The following is a 25,617-nucleotide window of genomic DNA, read 5'->3' as shown; positions in this document are numbered from 1 at the left end:
TCAGTGAGAGAGAGAAGCTACGTTCCTAGCTTCCTCTTACGGCCATGAGAACATTACACACCCATTGGCCAATTAACAACTTAAAGACATAGCATTATGGTTAATATATTTTCAACCCAACATTGTAGGCTAACACCATATGCCTAACAATAATGCAACTTTTCATTGTTTAAATAGAAATTAATTAGGACAGCCTAGCAATTAGTAATAATAAATGAAATGAATAAATGTGATGATGCAATGGTTAACATGTTGGAATAAAACTCTCATAGCTGATATTCAGTTCCATCCACAGTCTTGAATGCCCAGTGAGTCACTCTCATTTTAACCTACCTCTAAGGGCTGTTGTGAGAAAAATTGGAGACAGAGTTACGTTTAGCTTTTTCTTTAGGAAGTGAGGTAAGATAAATCAATAATAGTAATAATGACAAAATTTCCATCAGCGTATTGCAAAAAGCCATGCTGTTTGGATCCATATGTATACATTCTAGATTCTTGAAAAGAAATTGATGCATCAGAAGCTCAATGCCAGTTAAGGAACTGGCAGTTGTGACTTCACATTGTTGTGAACAAATAAGAATAATCCCTCCATGCATATCCCTTGTCATAGGGAAGGAGCTTGTGATTCTTTGATGAGATTGAGAGCAATGCTGGCCATAGTGTATTCTACAAGAAGGCTCAGATTCCATGTACCTACCAACCCATTTAACATGGTGAGAAAAGGAATTCTATGTAGGATCAGTAATTGCCTGGGTCAGATGTTAGATTCATGGGCATCTGTTCACAAGTGGGCCACAGAACTCAGGAGCTGTGGTTGAGCAACCAGGGCCTAGCCCTGTAGGATTACTGGAAGAACAACAATCACAGAAAAGACAAAAGTATACTTTGTGTGAAAATCACACCATTAAAGCCTGCTATTAGAACCAACAAAGCAGGGCTATTTAAAATGAACATTGGAAAAGAATTTATCCAGACTCAAACATCAATGAACAACACTTAGCAGATCAAAGGAGATTCATTACTAGAAATAAAATATTCAGGGAAGCAGAACTGGAAGAGATTCAGAAATATTGTGAAAATGGAAGCCCCTCCCCCAAACAATAGTAGAATAGTACAAGAAACTCAGATAACAACAACTGGAAATGCTGTATAAAGGAAACAGTTAATGTGAACTACAGAAATGATATCTTAGAAGAAATATGGCTAGTCCTTGACTTACAACAGTTTGTCTAATGATGGCCTCTTCAGGAGAGGGTGCACCACCGCCTCCTTGAGTGCCAACAGAACCCCCTCTCCCTCAAGGACCCAATCACATGTTTTCTCCTGAGCAGCCTTAACCAACCAGGAGGAACATGAATTTAACACTGAAGTAGCTGAACTAGCAATTGCAAGAATCCTGTCCATCTCCACAGGTACAATAGGATCAAACCCTCAAGTTGAGAGAGAGGGACTGGCCCAATGTTACCCAGTTGGTTTTGTGCCCAAGATGGGACTAAAACTTACTGTTTTCACATTTCTTGTCTGGTGTGTTAACTGTTACACCGGCTCTCTTGGTTCTCTCTAGCCCAGGGGTCCCCAAGTCCCGGTCTGTGGATCAGCACCAGTCCTCCACAAACCAGAAACTGGGCCATGCAAACAAGAGAAGCCCTATCCACGGGATGCAGGCAGCACACAAAACCATGCCCCCTCTGGTCCATGGAAAAAGCTCTCTCCACTGAACTGGTCCCTGGTGCCCAAAAGGTTGGGGGCTGCTGTTCTATCCCATTCTTAATGATCTTATCTAAAAATCTCCTTTTCCCCTTTCTTGGCTAGAGAAACAACTGTCCTGGGAAAGTCACACACTTTTCCCAGAAGGAACTCTGATAAAATCAGATTGGGGTCTTGGTCTTGGCTGACCTCTGTGATAGTGATGGCACTGCTGCTGCCACAGAAATGAGGCCTCTCTTACCTTAGCTAAAATAATGCAGTAATGTCTCCATCACCTTCCAATCCTCTTTCCTGAGTAGAGATATTGCTGGATCAAGATATTGTAGCCTGATCAGAGGGAATAAAGTGGAGAGAGGTTGAGACATAAGAGTCTCCAGTAGTAGTTCTATTATACAGATGCTGCTTTTCTGATATAAATCTGTTCTTATTTTTAAAATCAAACCTGGGGCTTCTCTGGTAAAGAACAAACTTCTATTTTTAAAATGTTTTTGTTGCTTTGAAACTAATCAGAAATCTACGCAAAAAAACAGTGAACTTACATTCAATTCCTTATAGAGGGCTAGCAATTTATAAAGCCATCCAGTAAGGCAAGAAATATATTGTTCGCAATTTTACCATTCTCCCCTCTGTAGCTAGGTATGTTTGGCTTAATCTTTGAGATAAGCATTTGCTGCTGGCAGGATTAATTTCAGATAGAACTGCTCCCATGGTGAGCAGGGCTGTAGCTGCAGTTGATAATATCTTGTTCTACTGGATCCATCGCTGTAGGGCTTCAGAGACAAATGCACGGTAAGGTAAGTGGAAAGCAAACAACTGAATATATAAATGCATTACAGATAAACAAAACAGGTAAAATTTTCTAGACAAGCTCATCTCCTTTCTACTTCGTGGACACGAAGGTTTCTGGACAATATCAAAGTAATTTGACTTTGCCTTCTTCTGAGGTGCTTTTCGGACAGCTGTGATATCCCCTGAAGACCTCTCATTTTGGTATTAACCAGGCTTGACCTTGCTAAGCTGCTAAACCTAGACTCAGCCAGCTTGATCCTGCCGCTAGCTGAGAAACAAGCAAAATGTTATGGGAAGCATATGAGTGCCTGGCGGGATATAAGTAATTTTTTTATAGCAAGAGTTCTCAAACCTTACCATGGCCCTCTTTCATGATAAATGAATTTGTAAAACTTGTCTCATGAATAAAATTAATAATTTCATTGGGGTTAAGATAAATCAAGTGATAAATGTGCCAATTACTTAAAATATATGTGGCTTTCACCACATTTTCCTGATATAGATTTACATACTAGGAGGAAGGTCTTTTACTACCCAGTGAAAGCTTTTCTATTTTGAAAGATTAGGAATTAAAAATGACTGACAAAAGTACTGAATTTGACTAATACATAAAGACATTTCAGAGAATATGGATATACATCTATATATCACACTGGAAATTACCAGCCAGTGGAAAATATAGTTTGCCTTTAAATAAAATTTATGAACTCTTTTTAAACTATTTATGGATGTTCCGTGTGTGTGTGTGTGAGAGAGAGAGAGAGAGGGGGGGGGATCTTTTATTGTTGCAAACAAAAAAAAGGAATGTGTATTTAGGTTCTGACCTGAGAAGGCGGGACCAGGGTCTCAGTTATTGATCAGTGCTGATTGGCTGTCAGCTCTCAATGTTCAGTTGTTGGCCACAAAGGGCAAGTGCTGATTGGTTGTCAGTTCTTTATAACCCTTACAGATTCAAAAACATATAATCGCACCTGGGCATAGAGTATCCCAATGTCTGGACAGATCAGAAAATAGTTAAAGCATTCTAGGCCAGGGATATATTTTTGTATTATTAAGGGATGAAAAGGCTGCTTGTTTGCAGGCGCTCTCTGATTGGTTGCTTTGCTGCTCTTCCTAAAAGTGCACTCTGAATCCAGCACTTGCCATTAGGAGGGCTGAACTTGTGATTGTGTATAATATCTACATTCTTTGCAAGGGCTTTTGTGCTGGACTGGAGAAAAGAAAGAGTGAAGATTTCCCAGCGTTCAATAAATCCATGTGGCCTTAGTGGGATTTGACAGAAAGACTAATAGAAGCTGTTGGAGAAAAAACAAAGGTACCTGTGGATAATGTAGGGCAATATTTATCTACTTGTTCATTATGAAAGTTTATACACTGCTTCAATCGTTTTGATTCTAAGTGGTGAATTGAATAATAATTGAAGACTGGTCTCCCACCATCTGGTTATAAGCTGAGAAAAGAAGGCTGGAAGAGAGGATTGGCTTCATGTTTCCAATCCCTCTTCCCCTACAAGTGTTGCCAGATCTCCTGCAGTATATCTCTGGGCCTGGCACTGTTATAAATGTGTGTGTGTGTGTGTGTGTGTGTGTGTGAGAGAGAGAGAGAGAGAGAGAGAGAGAGAGAGAGAGAGAGAGAGAGAGAGAGAGAGAGAGAGAGAGAGAGAGAGAGAGAGAGAGAGAGAGAGAGAGAGAGAGAGAGAGAGAGAGAGAGAGAGAGAGAGAGAGAGAGAGAATTCAATTCAGAAAAATGCTTTACAGGGATGTGCACATCTCACCATTTTGGGAGGGGAACATTCTAGGGGTACTACCTAGGGGTAGTTCACCAGTTTCCTGAAGTGAATCCTCCAGAAGTAATTCAAGATGTTCCGCTTAAATAATTCTTAATTCATAGAATTTATTGCAAGAAATTGGTAGCCATACCACTTCTCCAGAGTGGTGTGATCTAGAGGAACTTGAGCATAGCCTGTGAGAGAGACAGACCACTCTGGAATTATATTCCATCCTGAAGTGATGAATTTTGCCCATTCCCTAACTTTTTAATAGAAAAATTATTGTTTAACACTTTTAATAACAATGCCCCATAATTAACTGAATGGTTTACTCAACTAACCCAAATTTCAGGATCTGCATAATACACAATCCATAAATAATCACATGATTTGGGTTTGGAAAAAAGACTGTGAAAGTAGATGCGTGTTTACAGTTCTGAGATCTTTCTACAAATGGTGCCAGACAGCTAAGCAATCTTATATGTTTGGAGGTACTTTAAAGGGCAGAGAAGTATGTTTGTAGGCAGGGCTAACCATAGTTTGAGACATGTCCTGCCAAAGTGTGTTCTCCAACATGTCTCTGACATGGCTGCTGGAGTTGCTATGCTGAAGAGCATCTGCAAAACAAAGTGAAGAACGCGATTGGTTTGTTTTATAATTGAAAGGGTCACGTTGTTTCATAAAGCAATTCCACTGCAGCCCCTGCCCTGTGAAACAACCTCTCCTTTGGGATCCATCCTTTTATCCTTCTGGAAAGGACATAAGATTTGGTTCTTTCCCCGAATACCAGGAAAGGGTCAACTTTGAGCAGTATGAGAACATTGTGGATTGCATCAAGGAAATATGGTTCTAGGATCATTTCCTTTTTTCTATTTTTGGTGTTAGAGACTTTTTTGTTTTTATGGTTGTATATATTGCTTATACTGCTGTAATTGGCTGTAAGCTGCCAGAGTTTGGTTTAAGATGGATAGCTTTATAAATGTTTTAAATAAATGAGTAGATTTTGTGCTTCACTCAATCCACTATTGGAATGAAGTGCCCACTTCAAAGTTTTGTGTGCTGCAGAATATCTTAAGTACTGTGTCACCTATTATTTATTGTAATGAAGAAAGTTTGTTCACTGGCCACAATTATAAAATTAATACTATTAATGGTAATGAATGGGATATTTTGTGGCACTCACAGATCCAGAAAGATGACATTACCCCCTCCCCGCATGTCCTAGCCTGTGTCCTCCAAGTTTCCTTCTTCCAAACCAGAAATCCCCAATCCCTGGGCCTGTTCAAAACTGGGCCGCGGGAGAGATGGGCAAGTGCATGTGCACAATGCTCCACTCGTGTGAGTGGAGGACACTTGTGCTTGTGTGTGAAGCCCCATTTGTGTGAATGGAGTTGTGCATGCGAGCGCCCTCTACTCACACAAGTGGAGCTTGCGCGTGACCACAAGTGACCTCCGCTCACTCAAGTGGAAGTACCTCCTGCTCATGCAACTGCAGCTTTGTGCAAGCACCCTCCTCTTGTGCATGAAGCTTCATTTGTGCAAGTGGAGGATGTGCGTGCCCACCATTCACATAAATGGAGCTGTGTGTGCTTGTGTGCTCCTGTCACACACTCCCCACTTGCTGGGCCGGGCCTCCAAGTTAGAAAGGCTGGGGACTGCTGTTCTAAACTATTTAGCAGAACAGTTATAGAGGATTACATCAGTGACAGATAGACAAAAAAGATACCTGGAAGTGATATTTATGAATTTGGGCATCGAAAGTACTTAACTGTTAGACTATTTTACTAAATGTTGCAAGCATGAATAATTGTTTTGCTAATGGTTTTTTTTTAAATGTAATGGCTAGATAGGGTGTAAGAGAGACAATTTGGTGTAGTAGTTAAGACTGCAGTCGAGAAACTGGGATCTGGTACATTCTAGTCCTGCCTTAAACCTAAAGCAGCTGGCTGACTTTGGACCAGTCACTCTCTTTCAGTCCTAGGAAAGAGGCAGTGATAAACCACTTCCAAAAAACATTGCCAAGAAAACTGCAGAGACTCATCCAGGCACTTGTCAGGAGTCAACAATGACATGGAGGCATAAAAAAATTGGTGTCCTGATGGGCTTATAAGTAATATTCTATAGTTCACAGGTAAAGACTCTGCACTGCTTTCAAGGAAATATAATTGTCCTACTTTCAAAACTCCAATAGGGATAGAAAAACAAGGATCAATTTCTAATCAAGGTATAGAGCTGCTTCCATCTGTGCTGTTAATTATAGCCCAGTACAACAAATCATGGGTTGACAATTACGAACCTGAGTTCAATTCTTAGAAACCCCCACTGACTTAATTTTGAAAATCTATAATCAGAAGCAGTTGCAGATGCAAAACCCAAAGTGAGTACAAATTCAACTTTTGATATCTTTGTGGAATATATAAATTATCTAATTGCATCCTAGATTGCAATTGCAAAATAAATGAGCAAAAAAGTAAATTAAAACCAATGGCGTACACAATCTGTTTTATTTATATTGTCAAAAATAAGATATAAGAATATTTCAGAGGAACAGAAGAAACACAATGCTAGATTCAGTAAAACTTCCAGTAATAGGGTGAAACAGTATAGGTTTGTCAACATATTGCAATGCTAAAACTGAGTTAACCTTGCCCAGATTTTTGTTTATTATGTTCAGAGATGGAATCTGTTATGTACTGGGCTTGTGGTGTTATACCATGTGCGTTGCTGGAGCGGCTAACGGCTCCCCAGTAACCTAGACTAGCTGTCTCCAGTCCTGTAATTGGCTAGCCCCAGGCGGCAAGAGTGGGTTCAAACCTATTGGCTGCCGCCTAGGGGCTAGACTATATATTGTGGCTGGTTGCAGCCCAAGCTTCAGTACAGTTCTAGCAAGAATAAAGAATGAGTTATCTTGTACTCAGCCTCGTGTCTTCCTTCCTGCACCAAAGAGCTCACGACTTAACAGAATCCATGACTTCAAGAAGCAGAGAGACCCAAAACCTAGTACCTATAAGTAATCCTTGTTAAAAATTATTTATTAAAGATCCCAAAAAGTTCAGCATTTGGGAATTTCAAGTCTTAAAAAGGTGGCATTGTGGACCTCTTATTTCCATTTCCTTTTGGCGTGGTTGTGTGTGTGTCTGTGTGGGGGGGATAAAACTGTGCCACCATATTTCTGCCATTTTGAGGGTGTGGTTTTGGAGGAGCAGATCCTAAAAATTGGGTGGTTGGTCAGGATTCTTCATATTCTTTGTAAGTTGACCCAGACAATTTGGAATGAGAAACCAGAATCATCACATTGGTGCATTCACTTTTCATTTTAAAGTCATAAGTATCTCTAGTCTTTGTCCTTGTAGAAATAAACCTTTTAATGTATGTCTATTGCATGATGAAATCTCAGCTGCTGAGTGGAAAGATGGACTCAGCAGAACTGCCAGTTACTGCCAAGCAAAGGCACTTCAGCGTGATTATCTAGGTTCATTCAGTTTGGGGTAATGAGAGAGAGACAGACAGACTGACTTTCCTAATCATGAGGGCATAACCATTTACAAAGTACTAGATGACCAGAATACTACCTGCCACATTTACCTCTTCAGCTTCTGGAGAATGTTCTGGATTAGCTCAGTTTTCTGATATTCTAGTATTTCTGGGCAGAAGGATACATTTAAAAACAGTGGGGCATTCAGTTGTTTTATCTGTCAGGAAAAGCCCTTTTGAGATTCAAATACATTTTTAGAATTATGGATGATTGTTGGAAGCTGGCTTTTTTCTTGGCAACATGTCAGATTTTCTTCCTTTTAATTAAGAGGTTTTTTAAAAGATGTATAAAGGTAAAGGTAAAGGTTCCCCTGCACATGCGTGCTAGTCGTTTCCAACTCTAGGGGCCGGTGCTCATCTCCATTTCAAAGCCGAAGAGCCAGCGCTTGTCCGAGGACATCTCTGTGGTCATGTGGCCGGCATGACTAGACGCCAAAGGTGCACAGAACGCTGTTACCTTCCCACCGTAGTGGTCCCTATTTTTCTACTTGCATTTTTACGTGCTTTCGAACTGCTAGGTTGGCAGAAGCTGGGACGAGTAACAGGCACTCACTCTGTTACGCGGCACTCGGGATTCGACCTGCCAAACTGCCAACCTTCTGATTGACAAGCTCAGCGTCCTAACCCACTGAGCCACCGCATCCATAAAGATGTATAAAAATAATAAAATAAAATAATAAAATAAATAAAATAAAATAATAATAAAATAAAATAAAATAAAATAAAATAAAATAAATAAAATAAAATAAAATAAAATAATAAAATAAAATAAAATAAAATAAAATAAAATAAAATAAAATAAAATAATAAATAAAATAAAATAAAATAAAATAAAATAAAATAAAATAAAATAAAATAATAAAATAAAATAAATAAAATAAAATAAAATAAATAAAATAAAATAAAATAAATAAAATAAAATAAAATAAAATAAATAAAATAAAATAAAATAAAATAAAATAAATAAAATAAAATAAAATAATAAAATAAAATAAAATAAAATAATAAAATAAAATAAAATAAAATAAAATAAAATAAAATAAAATAAAATAAAAAAACAGCAGATAACTTGTTGGGCACCAGATACATGTGTGAGTGCATACAAATGTTCTTCGTTGGAATAATCCAAGCAGGCCAGTGAAATACAATGGTTTTTTTTCAATATAGCACATGGATCAATTATTTTCTATCATACACAGAAACACCATATTACTATGTCTCTAAATATGTGATCATTAAGATTAATATTTTGTAGGAAATGTTTTTTTGGCTGGATCTTCCAAATGACTCACATACAGATCTCCTGCAGATATTGATGCCAGTATGATATCCAACTACAATATTTTGGTCTAATTCCATTGCTGGAAAACATTCTGTCACTTACAAATGTCTTTAAATTCACATATCTTATCCTTTCCTACTGTGAGAAATGTCTATAACTATTCTTCAAACAAAAATTATAACTTTGAAAAGGACTTGATAAAGGGAAAAAAATCCCCCTATATTTATCCCACATAACTCAGAATTGAAAATAGTTGTTATAGATACAGAAAATGTTATTAAGTTTAGAAGCAACAGATTTTTGTTGAAGAGTTTAATCCCATTGCTAGAGACTTGGGTTATAATTGATGGACATGCCTTGAACAGAGAAAATTCCAGTTTAATGTTTTGTGGCTGGCCTCTCCACTTTGAATTAAGGATATCTAAAATATAAATATAATTAAGAACTGGAGACAATTCTGTTGATCACATATATTATCACTGGTTCAAGTGTCAACATATCCAAATGATTAAGTGTTGTTGTTGTTAGCTGCAAAGTCGTGTCCGACCCATCACGACCCTATGGACAACGTTCCTCCAGGCCTACCTGTCCTCTACCATCTTCTGGAGTCCATTTAGGCCCACGCCTACTGCTTCAGTGACTCCATCCAGCCACCTCATTCTCTGTCGTCCCCTTCTTCTCTTGCCCTCAATCTTTCCCAGCATTAGGCTCTTCTCCAGTGAGTCCTTCCTTCTCATTAGGTGGCCAAAGTATTTGAGTTTTAGCTTCAGGATCTGGCCTTCTAAAGAGCAGTCAGGGTTGATCTCCTCTAGGACTGACCGGTTTGATCGCCTTGCAGTCCAAGGGACTCGGAGGAGTCTTCTCCAGCACCAGAGTTCAAAGCCTCAATTCTTTGGTGCTCAGCCTTTTTTACGGTCCAACTTTCACTGCCATACATTGCAACTGGGAAGACCATAGCCTTGACTATACACACTTTTGTTGACAGGGTGATGTGTCTGCTTTTTAGTGTGCTGTCTAGATTTGCCATGGCTTTCCTCCCGAGGAGCAAGTGTCTTTTAATTTCTTGACTACAGTCCCCATCTGCAGTGATCTTGGAGCCCAGGAAAATAAAATCTGTCACTACCTCCATTTCTTCCCCATCTATTTGCCAGGAATTGAGAGGGCCGGATGCCATGATCTTGGTTTTCTTAATGTTAAGTTTCAATCCAAGTTTTGCACTCTCTTTCTTCACCTGCAACAAGAGACTCTTTAGTTCTTCTTCACTTTCTGCCATTAGAGTGGTATCATCTGCATATCTTAGGTTGTTGATATTTCTTCCGGCAATCTTCATTCCAACTTTTGATTCATCTAGCCCTGCCTTTCTCGTGATGTGTTCTGCATATAAGTTAAATAGGCAGGGCGACAGTATACAGCCTTGCCAGATTCCTTTCCCAATTTTGAACCAATCAGTGGTTCCGTGTCCAGTTCTCACTGTTGCTTCTTGGCCCACATATAGGTTTCTCAAGAGACAAATAAGATGGTCTGGTACACCCATCTCTTTAAGAACTTGCCACAGTTTGTTATGATCCACACAATCAAAGGCTTTAGCATAGTCAATGAAGCAGAAGTAGATGTTTTTCTGGAACTCTCTAGCTTTCTCCATGTTCCAGCGTATGTTGGCAATTTGATCTCTAGTTCCTCTTCCTCTTCGAAATTCTGCCTGTACTTCTGGTAGTTCTCGATCTACATACTGCTGGAGTCTAGCTTGTAGGATTTTAAGCATAACTTTACTAGCATGAGAAATGAGTGCAATGGTGCGATCGTTTGAACATTCTTTGGCACTGCCTTTCTTTGGAATTTGAATGTAAACTGATCTTTTCCAAATCCTGTGGCCACTGTTGAGTTTTCCAAATTTGTTGGCAAATTGAGTGTAGCACTTTTACTGCATCGTCTCTTAAGATTTTGAATAGCTCAGCTGGAATACTGTCACCTCCACTAGCTTTGTTGTTGCTCAGATTTTCTAAGGACCACTTCACTTCACATTCTAGGATGTCTGGCTCAAGGTCAGTGACCACCTCATTGTGATTATCAGGGATTTTAAGCTCATTCTTGTATAGTTCTTCTGTGTAATTTTGCCACCTCTTCTTAATCTCTTCTGCCTCTGTTAGGTCCCTGCCATTTTGGTCCTTTATCATGCCCATTTTTGCATGAAACGTTCCCTTCATCTCTCCAATTTTCTTGAAAAGATCTCTGGTCCTCCCTATTCTATTGTTTTCTTTTATTTCTTTGCACTGTTCATTTAAGAAGGCATTCTTATCTCTTCTAGCTATTCTCTGGAATTCTGCATTCAATTGGGCGTATCTTTCTTTTTCTCCCTTGCCTTTCGCTTCCCTCCTTTCCTCAGCTATTTGCAAAGCTTTTTCAAACAGCCATTTTGCTTTCTTGCATTTCTTTTTCTTTGGGATGGTTTTAGTTGCTACCTGTTGTACAATGTTGCGAACCTCCATCCATAGTTCTTCAGGCACTCTGTCTATCAGATCTAATTCCTTAAATCTATTTGTCACCTCTATTGTATATTCAACAAGGATATGATTTAATTCATACCTGACTGGTCTAGTGCTTTTCCCTACTTTCTTCAGTTTAAGCCTAAACTTTGCAATGAGAAGCTCATGGTCTGAGCCACAGTCAGCTCCTGGTCTTGTTTTTACTGACTGTATAGAGCTTCTCCATCTTTGGCTGCAGAGCATATAGTCAATCTGATTTCTGTGTTGACCGTCTGGTGATGTCCATGTGTAGAGCCGTCTCTTGGGTTGTTTGAAAAGAGTGTTTGCTGTTACCATCGTATTCTCTTGACAAAATTCTATCAGCCTGTGCCCTGCTTCATTTTGTACTCTAAGGCCAAATTTGCCTGTTATTCTGGTTATCTTTTGGCTTCCTACTTTAACATTCCAATTCCCCATGATGATAAGGACATCATTTTTTGGTGTTAGTTCTATAAGGTGCTGTAGGGCTTCATAGAACAGGTCAATTTCATCCTCTTCAGCACTGGTGGTTGGGGCATAGACTTGTACTACTGTGATATTGAATGGTTTGCCTTGGATTCGAACTGAGATCATTCTGTCATTTTGAGGATTGTATCCCAGTATTGCTTTTCCACCTCTTTTATTGACTATGAAGGCTACTCCATTTCTTCTGAGGGATTCTTGCCCGCACTAGTATATCTGATGGTCATCTGAATTAAATTCACCCATTCCTGTCCATTTTAGTTCGACGATACCTAAGATGTCAATGTTCAGTCTTGTCATCTCTTGTTTGACCACGTCCAGCTTTCCTTGATTCATGGATCTTACATTCCAGGTTCCTATGGAGAAAAAATCTTTACAGCATCGGACTTTCCTTTCACCACCAGACACATCCACAGCTGAGTGTCCTTTCGGCTTTGGCCTAGTCGCTTCATTCTTTCTGGCACTACTGATCCTCCTGTTCGATCTAGGGATTGCCTTTTTGCCGGACTTACTTATTCTTACAATCATGACGCGTCTTAGCTACTCCAGCGGGGTTTTGTTCGCCCTCAGGGGTACCCCCCCATCCTGGGTGTGACCCGCCTCCTTTTCCACTCTTCCTCTTGATGAAGGGCCCGATTGCTGGGACCCTGAGAGATGGCTGGGCAAGGACAGGGGCCTCCGGTATAAATTTAACAAGAGGCCCCTGGTTACTTTTTTAGTTAATTTTTTTGTGGGGTTAGGGAGGGGGGAGGGATTTTGTGGTTGGATGGAAATGGGGGGGGAGTCCACCAACTGTTGTTCAGGCCAGGTCCGGGATTGATCATGTAGGAAGGAAGCTGGGGTTGGTTGCCTCCGGGGCTCCGGAGCGGGTCGTGGGATTACCTATTCCCATGACATTAGGGAATGGCAGCAGGTGTACGAACAGAGGGCCGTATCGACATCCGGGAGTGCGTCTCCGCTATCTTCAAGTGGTGAGGCGCTCCGACCCTCTGGTTTCCCCCCGAGGCTCCGGGAGCGAGGATGAGCAGCCACCTGAGCTCCGGCTGGTGTACTTGAATGCCAGGTCCGTTGTCAATAAGGCTCCTCTCATCCGAGATCTGGTTAGGGGTGAGCATGCGGACCTGGCTTGCATTACGGAGACTTGGTTGGTCCCAGAGGGTGGTATCCCTCTTGTTGATCTTTGCCCACCAGGTTTCCGGGTGCTTCACCGGCCTCAGGCTCAGGGTAGGGGTGGGGGAGTGGCGGTAGTCATGAGGGTGACCTTGTGTCCGCAGGAGGCCACCGTTGTCCAAATAGCCGGGTGTGAGTCCCTCCTCCTGAGATGTGGCCCTAGGGCGCAGTTGGGCTTGCTGCTGGTGTACCTTTCACCTAGTCGCGTAGCAGCAGCCCTGCCTGAGCTTCTCGATATCCTCTCGGGGCTGGTGATTGAGTTCCCCAAAATTATGGTTTTGGTGACTTCAATGTACCATCCCTGGGAGGATCATCTGAGTTAGCTCGGGAGTTCATGGCTTCCATGATGGCCATGGACCTGACGCAAGTAATTCAGGGCCCGACTCATGTGGGGGGCCACACGCTCGATTTGGTTTTTGTATCTGGACGGTGGTTAGATGATCTTGGTGGGGGTTCTCCATTTGCTATGCCCCTGTCATGGACCGATCATCATCTCCTGTGGCTGGTCTTCCGTTGTGCCACTCCCTGTCGTGGGCCCGTTGAACCAACGAGATGGCTCCGCCCCAGGTGCTTAATGGACCCTGAGAGGTTCCAGGCAGTGCTGGGGTCCCCACCTGCCTCCTTTGCTCACAGCTCGGCGAATGCCTTAGTGGAAGCCTGGGAAAGGGCAGCCATGGAGGCACTTGACCAAGTTGTACCCTTGCGGCCCCTGACCAGGTGCAGATCCCAGTGGGCTCCATGGTTTTCCTCGGAGCTCCGGGAGATGAAGCGTCGGAGACGGGGCCTAGAGAGCTGTTGGAGATCCAGCCGGTCTGAATCCAACCGATTGCGACTAAGATCCTTTACTAGGTCTTATCTCGCGGCGATTAGGATGGTGAGGTCTAATTACTTCGCTACCCTCATTGCATCTGCAGATAATCGCCCGGCTGCTCTCTTTAGGGTGACCCGCTCCCTCCTTAATCAGGAGGTGAGGGAGGAGCCCTTGCAGGGTCGTGCCGAGGAGTTTAGTCAACATCTGTTGGACATAATCGCTCGGATTCGGACCGGTCTGGACTCTGACTGGGCAGAGTCTGATGATCAGGACATGGGTGGTCTTGTTCATGTTATCTGAGGGGAGTTCGATCCTGTGATTCCGGAGGAAGTGGACAGGATTATGGGGAAGCTGAGCTCCACCACATGTTTATTGGACCTGTGCCCTTCCTGGCTGGTTTATGCGGCCCGGGAGGGGACACGAGGCTGGCTCCAGGCGGTGATATCTGCATCTTTGAGTGAGGGTAGTTTCCCCACCTCTCCTCAAGAAGCCTGCCTTGGACCCAGCTGTATTAAACAACTTTCATCCGGTCTCCAACCTTCGCTTTCTTGCGAAGGTTGTTGAGAGCGTGGTGGCGCATCAACTCCCTTTGGTCCTGGAGGAAGCTGACTATCTAGACCCGTACCAATCAGGTTTCAGGCCCGGGTACAGCACGGAGATGGCATTGGTCGCGCTGGTGAATGATCTCTGGAGGGCTCGGGACAGGGGACATTCCTCTGTTCTAGTCCTATTAGACCTCTCAGCGGCTTTCGATACCATCGACCATGGTATCCTGCTGCGGCATCTCAGGGGATTGGGAGTGGGAGGCACGGTTCTTCAGTGGTTCTCCTCCTACCTCCTGGGATGTTCGCAGTTGGTGTTGGCAGGGGGGCAGAGGTCGACCTCGAGGCCTCTCATTTGTGGAGTTCCTCAGGGGTTGGTCCTCTTGCCTCTCCTGTTCAACATCTACATGAAGCCTCTGGGTGAGATCATTCGTGGTTTTGGAGTTGGGTATCATCAGTATGCTGATGATACCCAGCTTTTCATTTCGACCCCAAACCACCCCAGTGATGCCCTCGACGTGATGTCCCAATGCCTGGAGCGGGTTCGGGTCTGGATGGGGAGGAACAGGTTTCGGCTCAACACTGACAAGACTGAGTGGCTGTGCGTGCCGGCATCTCAGGAAATTCAGATCATTCCATCTCTTACTATGGGGGGTGAGTTATTACCCCCCGTAGATAGGGCTCGCAACTTGGGAGTCCTCCTAGACTCACAGCTTTCTTTAGAAGATCATATAGTAACTGTGATTAAGGGGGCCTTCGCCCAGGTTTGCCTGGTGCGCCAGTTGCGGCCCTATCTAGACCGGGATGCCTTGCGTACAGTCACTCGTGCGCTCGTGACCTCTCGTTTGGACTACTGCAACGCTCTCTACATGGGGCTGCCCTTGAGGACCACTCAGAGGCTCCAACTGGTGCAGAATGCAGCCACAAGAGTTGTGTTGGGGGTCTCCCGATACTCCCATGTTACACCTCTGCTCCGCGAGCTGCATTGGTTACCAGTTGCCTTCCGGGTGAGATTCAAGGTTCTGGTAATGGTTTTCAAAGCCCTACATGGCATGGGTCCGGAATACGTTAGGGAGCACCTGCGGCCGGCATCAACCTCCCTCCGCCCAGTGCGCTCCCACAGAGAGGGCCTCCTCAGGGTGCCACCGGTCAGAGAATGTCGACTGGTGGCCCCCGGGGGGAGGGCGTTCTGTGTGGGTGCGCCTGACTTGTGGAACCGTTTACCGGTTGAGCTCCGGATGGCTCCCGACCTTTGCTCCTTCCGGCGTGATCTAAAAACCTACTTGTTTGAACAAGCCGGCCTGGTCTGATGGGTTTGGGTTTTAAATTATTGTTTTAATGTAATTTATTTATTGTATCGGGCACCATGATTTAATCTGTTCTTAATTTTTGTATTTCGGTATTTTGATATTTATTGCCCTGTTCACCGCCCTGAGTCCTTTGGGAGAAGGGCGGTATACAAATTAATTAATTAAATAAATAAATAAATACTAGTACTAGCCCTCTGCTCTTTCCCAGTAGCATATTGGACGCCTTCTGACCTGAGGGGATCATCTTCCAGCGTCATATCATTTTGCCTTTTGGTACTGTCCATAGGGTTTTCATGGCAAAGATACTGGAGTGGGTTGCCATTTCCTTCTCCAGTTGATCACGTTTTGTCAGAAGTCTCTGCTATGACCTTTCCGTCTTGGGTGGCCCTGCAAGGCATAGCTCATAGCTTCATTGAATTACGCAAGCCCCTTCGCCACGACAAGGCAGTAATCCATGAAGGGGTGATTAAGTGTAGGTGATTGCAAAGATACTTAAAATAATATGTTGCAAGTTGACATTCAACCTTTAATTATATTAATAGTCAGTTTTGCAGGAACAAGATGTACCTCTGAAAAATCTAAAGTGTCAGTGCAAATACTTTTAAACAGATACTGGAAGTTGCCAAAATTTATCCCATAAGGTTCAGACTTAACTGGGTGCTTTTTATTTTTTATTTATTAATTAAAATTGTTTTTCTGCACATCTTACCTTGAGGTGACTTTCATATAAGGAAGATAGAACATAAAGCTTGGGAGAATTTATTAGTGTACAAAGGAAGAAAATTTATAATTAAAATAAAAAGAACTAATCATTATATAAATAAGCATGGTGTTCTGTAACTCTAAACAAAATATTTTTATACAATGTTAGGTTTTAATAGTCCTTTGAGTAAATAAAAGGCAAATTTTAGTAATTTAGTAATTCCACCTCTGCGCCTAAGATATATGCCACATAAGAGTCATATGTTTACCCTTTTGAGTTGATGGCAATGAGACTTTAAATTCTTATACTCAAAATAAACAGAAGAAATCAGATTACTCTTAATGATATAAACCCAGTTTCATCACATGACTAAATAGGAAACCAAAGTATAAATCTACAGTTTTTTAAATATTGAACTGGATGAAATATACAGAAACCTGAGTTGCTTTTTGCCACAAGCTCTAGAAATCTATTGGGATGCTATAAGTATGCGTGAGGAGTTGATGGGGTGAGCTGCAATGTATGTTTGGCTAATATATATGAGTAAATAAGCCATACATCACACAAACTCAACTGTCTCTTCATACCAAGGAAACAAAATCTTGTAAAAGAGAAGCTGGAGTTGGGATGAAAGGTCATTTTACAATAAAAAATTGAAAACATTGCAAGCAAATTCAAATAAAGAAAGTGGACTTTAAATGTTCTTTCTTCATTTCAAATCTTGTTCTTCCAGTAGAATTTCTCCATAATGTTCTTACCATGTTTGATTTTCCATGATTATTGTAATCTCCTCTTCAGTATTTTGACTTTTTCCTTTCCATTCATAGACCATATTTCACCCTAAATAAAGTGTCTGGCTCCCATTCTACTGTTCTGTTATCACACTTATTCCATGACTTCATGATTAAGCCTGTAATTTGTTGTCCTTTTTCTAGAAAGAAAATTCCTGTGAACACATGGAGAAGGAGAGAACAGCTAGTCTGTCAGGCCATCCCATCCAGTTGGAGTAGAAGATGAGACTCCCCAGGACACTAGCCTCTAGTTGGCAGCCCAAAAGAAAAAAGACTCAGAAGACTCTGGTTGAAAACTTTGAAAGAAGAAATTCTTCAGCATTTCATCCCACAGATGCTTTTTCACAAGGCAATTGGACTTTCTTGTTTTTCCTTTGAAGATGTTTCATTTCTCAGAAGCTTCTTCAGCTCTGACTGTATGGTGGAGAATGGAAGGGATTATACTCCTTGCAGACAGCTGGTCATTTGCATTCTTTTAGAGAGTCATTGAGGCCACCTGGAGGCATATCTGTGTCATCAGGGTCACCTGAATAGTGCAAATGGGTGTGGAGCCTTCTTGGAACTGTTAAAAGGAGATAGATGATGCCATATCCTGGCATATCCATATCTGTTGAGAGAGGGCTGTTCAGTTTTGACATAGATGGCCTCTTTGACCCCTCTTTCAAACCAGTGGTCCTCTGTGTCCAAAATGTGGACTTTGCTGTCTTTTAAATGCAGATGGACTGAATCTTGTCCTGATGGGTTTGTTCTCCTATATTGTGCCATGCGTTTATGAGGTGGTTGCTTTGTTTCCCCAATGTACAGCTCTGCACATGGCTCACTGCATTGTACTGCTTATACCATGTTGCTCAGTTTCTACCTGGGTGTTTTATCCTTGGGGTGGACAAGCTTCTGCCTTAGTGTATTCTTGGGTTTGAAGTGTGCGCGTATGTTGTGTTGGCTGAAGATCCTCCTGAGCTTTTCTGATATTCCTGCAATGTATGGGCTTCCTTGATGTGTTTCAGTTCTTTTCCTTTCATCTTTGCTGGTAGGCAGGCCTTCAGCAGTGGTGTAGGGTTCTGATAACTGCCATTTTGTGCACCAGTGGGTGGTGAAAATCAAAATGTAAATATTGATCTGTGTATGTGGGTTTTCTGTAAACTTCAGTGTTAAGGCTTCTGTTTACCTTAATGTGTACTGCACAGTTCAAGAAGGCTAGACTATTTTCCTTAACATCTTCCCATGTGAATTTGATGTATCTGTCCAACAAGTTGATATATTTGGTGAATGTTTCCAATTCCTGTGTTTTGAACTTGACCCAAGTATCATCCGCGTACCTATACCAGTGACTGGGTGCAATTCCTGTGAAGGAGTTTAGGGCTTTGGTTTCTACCTCTTCCATGTAGAGATTGGCCACAATGGGGGACATCCTCAGAATTTCCAAGCAGAGTTTAGTAATAGAAGAGAAGACTGGGGTTATCCCAGGCATTCCACAATGGAATGTATTTCTCCACAAAGAAGGCTGAGATGCTACCTACCTCTGCAAAAATGGAGCTAAGGAAATGCTGTTATCTTATAATGGTGAGGAGGAACTGAGACTATGAAAAAAGCTGAACAAATTCCTGCACAAAACTGGCACCCTTTAGATTTCTTGGACAATGATTGCTATAGTTTCTAGAAGAAATCCAGGCTCCATACTGAGATTGACCTTACATTACAGTTCTTAAAGTCACAATGCTTGATTCAAATTTGTAACTTTCACCCTTCTTTTTCTATCTACTGCTTTATGTAGAGCTAACCATGCTGCATTACAAGAAACAAGATTACCACCAGATGAAAGTAAAGAGTTGGAGATTTTTTTGTGGCTCTTTGCTGCCATCTGTGGTCATCTGGAGTTTTGCAGACTATATATGATAGCCTTCTTTTATGTACTGTATCATCCAGTCCAGAGAGTTCAGAAAGTTGCATATAGTTATATGACAGTTTGATTGACCCTAACAAGAGTATTTTGACAAGGTAAACTGCCACTCTGTGGATTTTTAATTTTACTTTTTCTTTCTCAAGGACCAACATCACTAAGCTTTAAAAAAAAAACATAAAGAGGAGGAATCTTTATCTTTTTCCATGTTTTGTTCATTTGGTAGCATCATAACATTGTTGACCCCCTATGCTATCTCTTTTAATACAAGAATATAATTGTGTGGAAAAGTTATATTGTCGCAAAAATACATATTTGGCACACTTTAAAAAATTCGGTATTGGTACAAGATTGCATGCAAATGCATAGGTGAGGGGTTTGTAATTCTGATGGAGACCAGGGCATGTCTGAAAGTTGTGTGACATATCAGGAAATGTTCCTTTCAAATCTAGGTGGGATCGGGTTGAAATGGGCCACAACTAAAATTAATTAAAGAAGAATAAAACACAAAGCAATAAATAATAACAGTATTTTGTACTGTTAATATTTGCCATTGATAATTCCCTTCATCTGTTGTATTAATAATTATAATTTGACAACCATTTTTGTGAGGGCATAACCAAAGGCAGTTTATGGAATCCTTGTGGAAGTGGATTTATTTGGGGTGAACTCTGGAATCTTTCAAATGATAAAAATTCAAGTAAAAACAGGTGTGAGATTAATAATAATAATAATAATAATAATAATAATAATAATAATAATAATAATAATAATAATAATAATAATAATAATAATAATAATAATAATAATAATAAAGTTGGAATGGACCTTGGAGGTCATCTAGTCCAACCCCCTGCTCAGGCAGGAAACCTTATACCATTTCAGAAAAATGGCTGTCCAGTCTCTTCTTAAAAACCTCCAGTGTTGGAGCATTCACCACCTCTGGAGGCAGGTTGTTCCACTGGTTAATTGTTCTAACTGTCAGGAAGTTTCTCCTTAGTTCTAGGTTGCTTCTCTCCTTGACTAGTTTCCATCCCCCCCTCCCACAGATATTCTTTCTTCCTGTGTGTATGTTCTGAAATTTTTGATGATGTTTAATATGCAACATTTCTTTAACATACGTGCTCTGAGCATTTCTGTTAACAAAGCTCCCATTCCTTTTGGCAGATGCTTTTACATGCGACAGTTTCACTGGAGAGGACTTTCTCTCCACTGAATGACATGTTGAGTTTTTCAGGGCTGCAGTTTTCTTCATGGGCTACTGCTGTTCCTTTATTTTCCTGATGGAGAAATTATATTGAACTGGTCCCCTCTCCCCTGAGAAAACATTGATTGGCAGTTTAAATGGGTTCCCATTAACACTACAATGGACGTCACTGGAGATTAACTTTTGATCTGATTTAAAAAATAGAGAGGTATCAGATATTCTGCGTCAAAGGAAACTGCTATATTTCAAGCCTTGTTCTTCCTGCAAAACCAGGGCAATTTTTCTGCTCTTTTCATTCAGAAAGTCTAAAAATGCCCTCTTCTGGACTGCACATCCCTACATACATGACAAAATTTTGCTGTTGTGAAAGTACTTTCTAGTTTGCTAAACAGGAAGGAAACTGGTAGCTTATTTGTAAAAAATTTTGGTAGCAAGGGAAGGTTTGTAAGAATTGTGCCATGATCTGAAATAAGACTCTGGCAGCCATCCTATGTGCAATTTAAGAATAAGCCCTATCATTCTCAGGCTTAATCCTGAGAAGAATGTCTATGGAGATTCTCAATCATCCAGGTATGGTTCTCCCGAAGGTGCTTTTTTCAGGAGGCAACTGGACTTTCTTGTGTGTCTTTTGAAGATGTTTCGCTTCTCATCCAAGAAGCTTCTTCAGCTCTGACTAAATGGTGGGGAGTGGAAGGACTGAGAAGAACGTTATCAAATTGTGATTTCAATTTTGAGAAAGATGCAGGACATTTATTTATTCATTTTAGATTTTTTAAAATCCTGCCTTTATTATTTTGATAAATAACTCAAGGTGAGAAACATACCTAAAATGCCTTCCTCCTTTTTTCTCCACAACAACAACCCTGTGAAGTTAGTTTGGCTGAGACAGAGTGCCTGCCCCAAAGTGACCCAGGCAGCTTTCATGCCTAAAGCAGGACTAGAACTCACAATCTCCTGGTGCCTAGCCTGGTGCCTTAGTCCAATGTACCAAAATTATGAAAAGAGCCATCTTCATGGGAAATCACACAACATTAGGTCTCAATTTTAAATGTGAAAAATGCTTGGGATTTTCAGCTAAGTTTTGTAACCCAAATCCCAGTAATTATTGCAATGCATTCAGCAGATTAGAGCTGTTCCCATATTTTATTTAACACCACAATAACACCAAACTGTAACAGATTTGTTGGTGTCACAAAAGATAAACTCTAGGGTTGTATATATCACTGTGAAAGTTTCTGGCATCGAGGAATTAGCCTCAGGGCAGAAATGTTGGGGAAAGATGAAAGCCTCAATTTTCTAAATCCTCAGCCATTTCATTATCCTTTGTTAAAGCTCATCTTCTTAATAAAAGGAAGGCATTTGACTAGATTTTTAACAACACAAAATCCACTTGGTGTACATGAACTCTTAAGCAACCATTTTGTCTTCTAAATCCCATTTTTTTCATTTTAGCCACAGAAAGTTGGGACTCCGCAACTTCAGTTTCTTTTTCCCTCTCATATCATGTAAAAATCTCCAATTAAAGTAAAGATATGGATTTAAAAAATGCTAAGATAATTAATTCAATGTTTCTGTACTGATTTTTTTAAAAAAACAACAACAACAACATTAATTGCTGTTTTCATGGAATTTGCCATCAACATGTTGAGAAAAGCAATTTTATTATCAAAACAGCCCAAGGACATGTGTTTGATACTCCAAAGCAGAACATAAATAAAGATTGCAAAAATACTTGTTTATGTCTTTTCTGGTATATGAGCTGGTCCAAATATTGCAATAGTTTGGAGATTAGAAAAACCCCAAATGTCACTGGTTTCCCCCCCCCCCAAGATGCCCATCTCCCATCTTCTGAGCCTTCCTGCTGCTGAAACGAACCAATTTCAGAAGCAGGAGACAATACTTGGGTAACTAAATAGATCCTCAGTAAGTGCCTTCATGATGTAATCCCTTATCTACTACTGTAATATTTAATACAATATAAAATGTAGGATATAAACATCAGTCTTTTCAGAATTATTACCAACATCTGATAAATACAATTTTGCAAATTGTAGGATTTGCTTACAATCTATTGAGGCTTTCTAAAATAATCCAGGATAATACTTCCAATTCTAAAAATAATCATTTTGATGTACATCCACCAAAATTGTTTCAGGAAGACAGCAAGAGCATCTTTATCATTTCAAGAATAGCTAGCTAGCTGTTTTGCAGATTGATGAATTAATGGATCTTGTTTATACAGAAGGTAAAACAGCAGGTCAGTCCTTTCAATATGAAGAGGCAACCAAGATGACCTCCACAAATGGACTGACAATTCTATGCCAACGTGATACTGATTTATTCATGCCAAACATTCTATTTTCCCCCTTGTTCTTAAAAAATAAGAAGCGTGCCTTCGCCCTTTGAAGCTTGCACATCATTAAGAAAAAGGCACTTGCATTGGAAGCAGAAAGAGGAGACGCCATACCCAGGAAGAAACACCTGAGTGGACTGGCCAACTTTGTTCCATCTGACTTACACTGATTTATAGTCACACTCACAGCATTTGGTAAAGTCTGTTACTCATGATACAGATATAAGTTGGCTGATTGTCAAATCTTTTCTCTAAATTTTCTTCTTTTCATGATGTGGTTACAGGTGGCAAAGGGCAAGCATTCTCAAATAGCTCCCATCTGGAGGGTGATTATCCTTACGTTTATGCAGGCTTCCATTTAGTCATATTTTATTGAGTCCTGTTTTGAATTCCCAGGGTGACTTTAAAGCTCGATAGTAAATGCATGCAGAGTAAAATGCAAAGTAAAATGCTGAGGAAATAAAAGTACAGCCCAAGATACATCTTTCACCTTGTAAATATGCAGTGCTGCCAACATATTTTTTTTCTGCACTAAGATTTCCGGTGTTAATCATGTATCACACCATTATTGATCCAGTGCAATTTTCCACGATGTAGAAAACTGAAAATGGTAGGAATAGGTAATTTGATTTAAATCATTGAAAGGTATAATGTTTACATGATTTTCCCCCCTTCCTTTTATATTTAAAAGAAACAGACTAAACAAAAGAGGAGGTGGAGTTGCTCTATATATAAGAAATAACTTTATCTCTACAGAAATAGAGCACAACAATGACGAAAACTGTAAACTTGAATGCATTTGGGTCAATATAAAAGGGGGAAAAATGACATTGCCATTGGTGTATACTATAGGCCGCCCAACCAAGCAGAGGAAATAGATGAACTTTTTGCTAGTCAGCTAACTAAGGTATGTAAGAAGCACATCACAATAGTAATCGGGGACTTTAATTACCTTGATATTAACTGGGAAACAAACTCTGCACCAAGTGGAAGATCAAACAGATTCCTGACAAACCTAGCAGACAACTTTCTCTCCCAAAAAGTAGAGAAGGGAACTAGGGGATTAGCCATATTGGATTTAATTCTCACAAACAGAGATTAAATGATAGAAAATGTCAAAGCCACAGGAACCTTGGGGGGAAGTGATCATGCAATATTGGAATTCAATATTCTGGAGGCACAAGCAATAGAACACAGCCAAACTAGAGTCTTGGACTTTAAAAGAGCTAATTTCAATAAACTTAGAGAGACCTTGGGAAGAATTCCATGGATGAGAATCCTAAAGGGGAAAACAACTCAAGAAGCTTGGGAAATTTTGAAAAGTGAGATAATAAAGGCCCAGTCTAGTACAATACCAACAAAGAAGAAAAATAACTGCTCTCAAAAGAAACCAGCATGGCTGCATAAAGAACTCTCTGATAAATTGAAAGATAAAAAGGACAAGTATAAGAATTGGAAAGAGGGGCACATAACTAAGGCAGAATATCAGCAAATAGCCTGTGCCTGCAAAGATGAAGTGAGGAAAGCTAAGGCTCAAAATGAACTAAGGCTTGTGACCAAAGTCAAAAATAACAAAAAAGCTTCTTTCAACATATAAAAAACAAGAAAAAAGTTAAGGAAATGATTGGTCCATTAGTGGGGGAAAGTGGCAAGAAGGTGACAAGCAATAGGGAGAAAGCAGAACTATTTAACTTGTTTTTTGCATCTGTCTTTACACAAAGGGAAAAAACAGTCCAACCTACCAAAACCAGGGCCATAAAAAACAGAATAGAAACGCAAGTTAAGATAGGCAAGAAAATGGTAAGTGAGCACTTGTCCAGCCTAGACGAGTTCAAATCACCAGGACAAGATGGATTACACCCCAAGGTTCTCAAGGAACTGGCAGACGTGATCTCAGAACCACTGAACTATATTTTTCAAAGATCCTGGAGCACTGGGGAACTACCGGAGGACTGGAAGAGAGCCGATGTAGTTCCCATCTTCAAAAAAGGGAAAAAAATAGATCCAGGAAACTACAGACCTATCAGCCTGACCTCAATACCTGGGAAGATTCTGGAAAAGATAATCAAACAACAAATCAGCGAACACCTTGATGCAAACAAAGTTGACTAAAAGTCAACATGGGTTTGTCAAAAACAGATCGTGCCAGACAAATCTTATTACATTCTTTGACCAAGTGACAAAATTAGTGGACCAGAGGAATGCTGTAGATATTTGCAGGACCGTCTGCTGCCAGGAATGACTTCCCATTGCCCGGTGCGCTCACACAGGGAGGGCCTCCTCAGGGTGCCGTCTGCTAGACAATGTCAGCTGGCGATCCCCAGGGGGAGGGCCTTCTCTGTGGGAGCACCTGCCCTGTGGAATCAGCTTCCCCTTGAGCTCCGGATGGCCCCGGATCTCTGGTCCTTTAGTTGCGACCTCAAAACATTTCTTTTCCATCAGGCTGACCTGGACTGATGATAGGGGTTTTTAAAAAGAAAATGTTTTTAATATTTTATCACTGGGGCTTGTTAATTTAATCTTTTTTTTAACATTTGTATTATTGTGTTTTATTGTTGTTAGCCGCCCTGAGTCCTTCGGGAGATAGGGCGGCATATAAGTCCCAATAATAAATAAATAAGTAAATAATTTACTTGGACTTCTGTAAGGCATTTGATAAAGTAGATCACAATCTACTACTTGATAAGATAGAAAAATGTGGGTTAGACAGCATCACCACCAGATGGATTCATAGCTGGCTGACAGGCCGTACTCAGCATGTGGTCCTCA

The sequence above is a fragment of the Vipera berus genome, assembly GCF_964194415.1.
Source record: "Vipera berus genome assembly, chromosome: 2".
NCBI lineage: Eukaryota > Metazoa > Chordata > Lepidosauria > Squamata > Viperidae > Vipera > Vipera berus.
The sequence above is the reverse complement of the archived record's forward strand: the minus strand, read 5'-3'. Positions refer to the sequence as shown.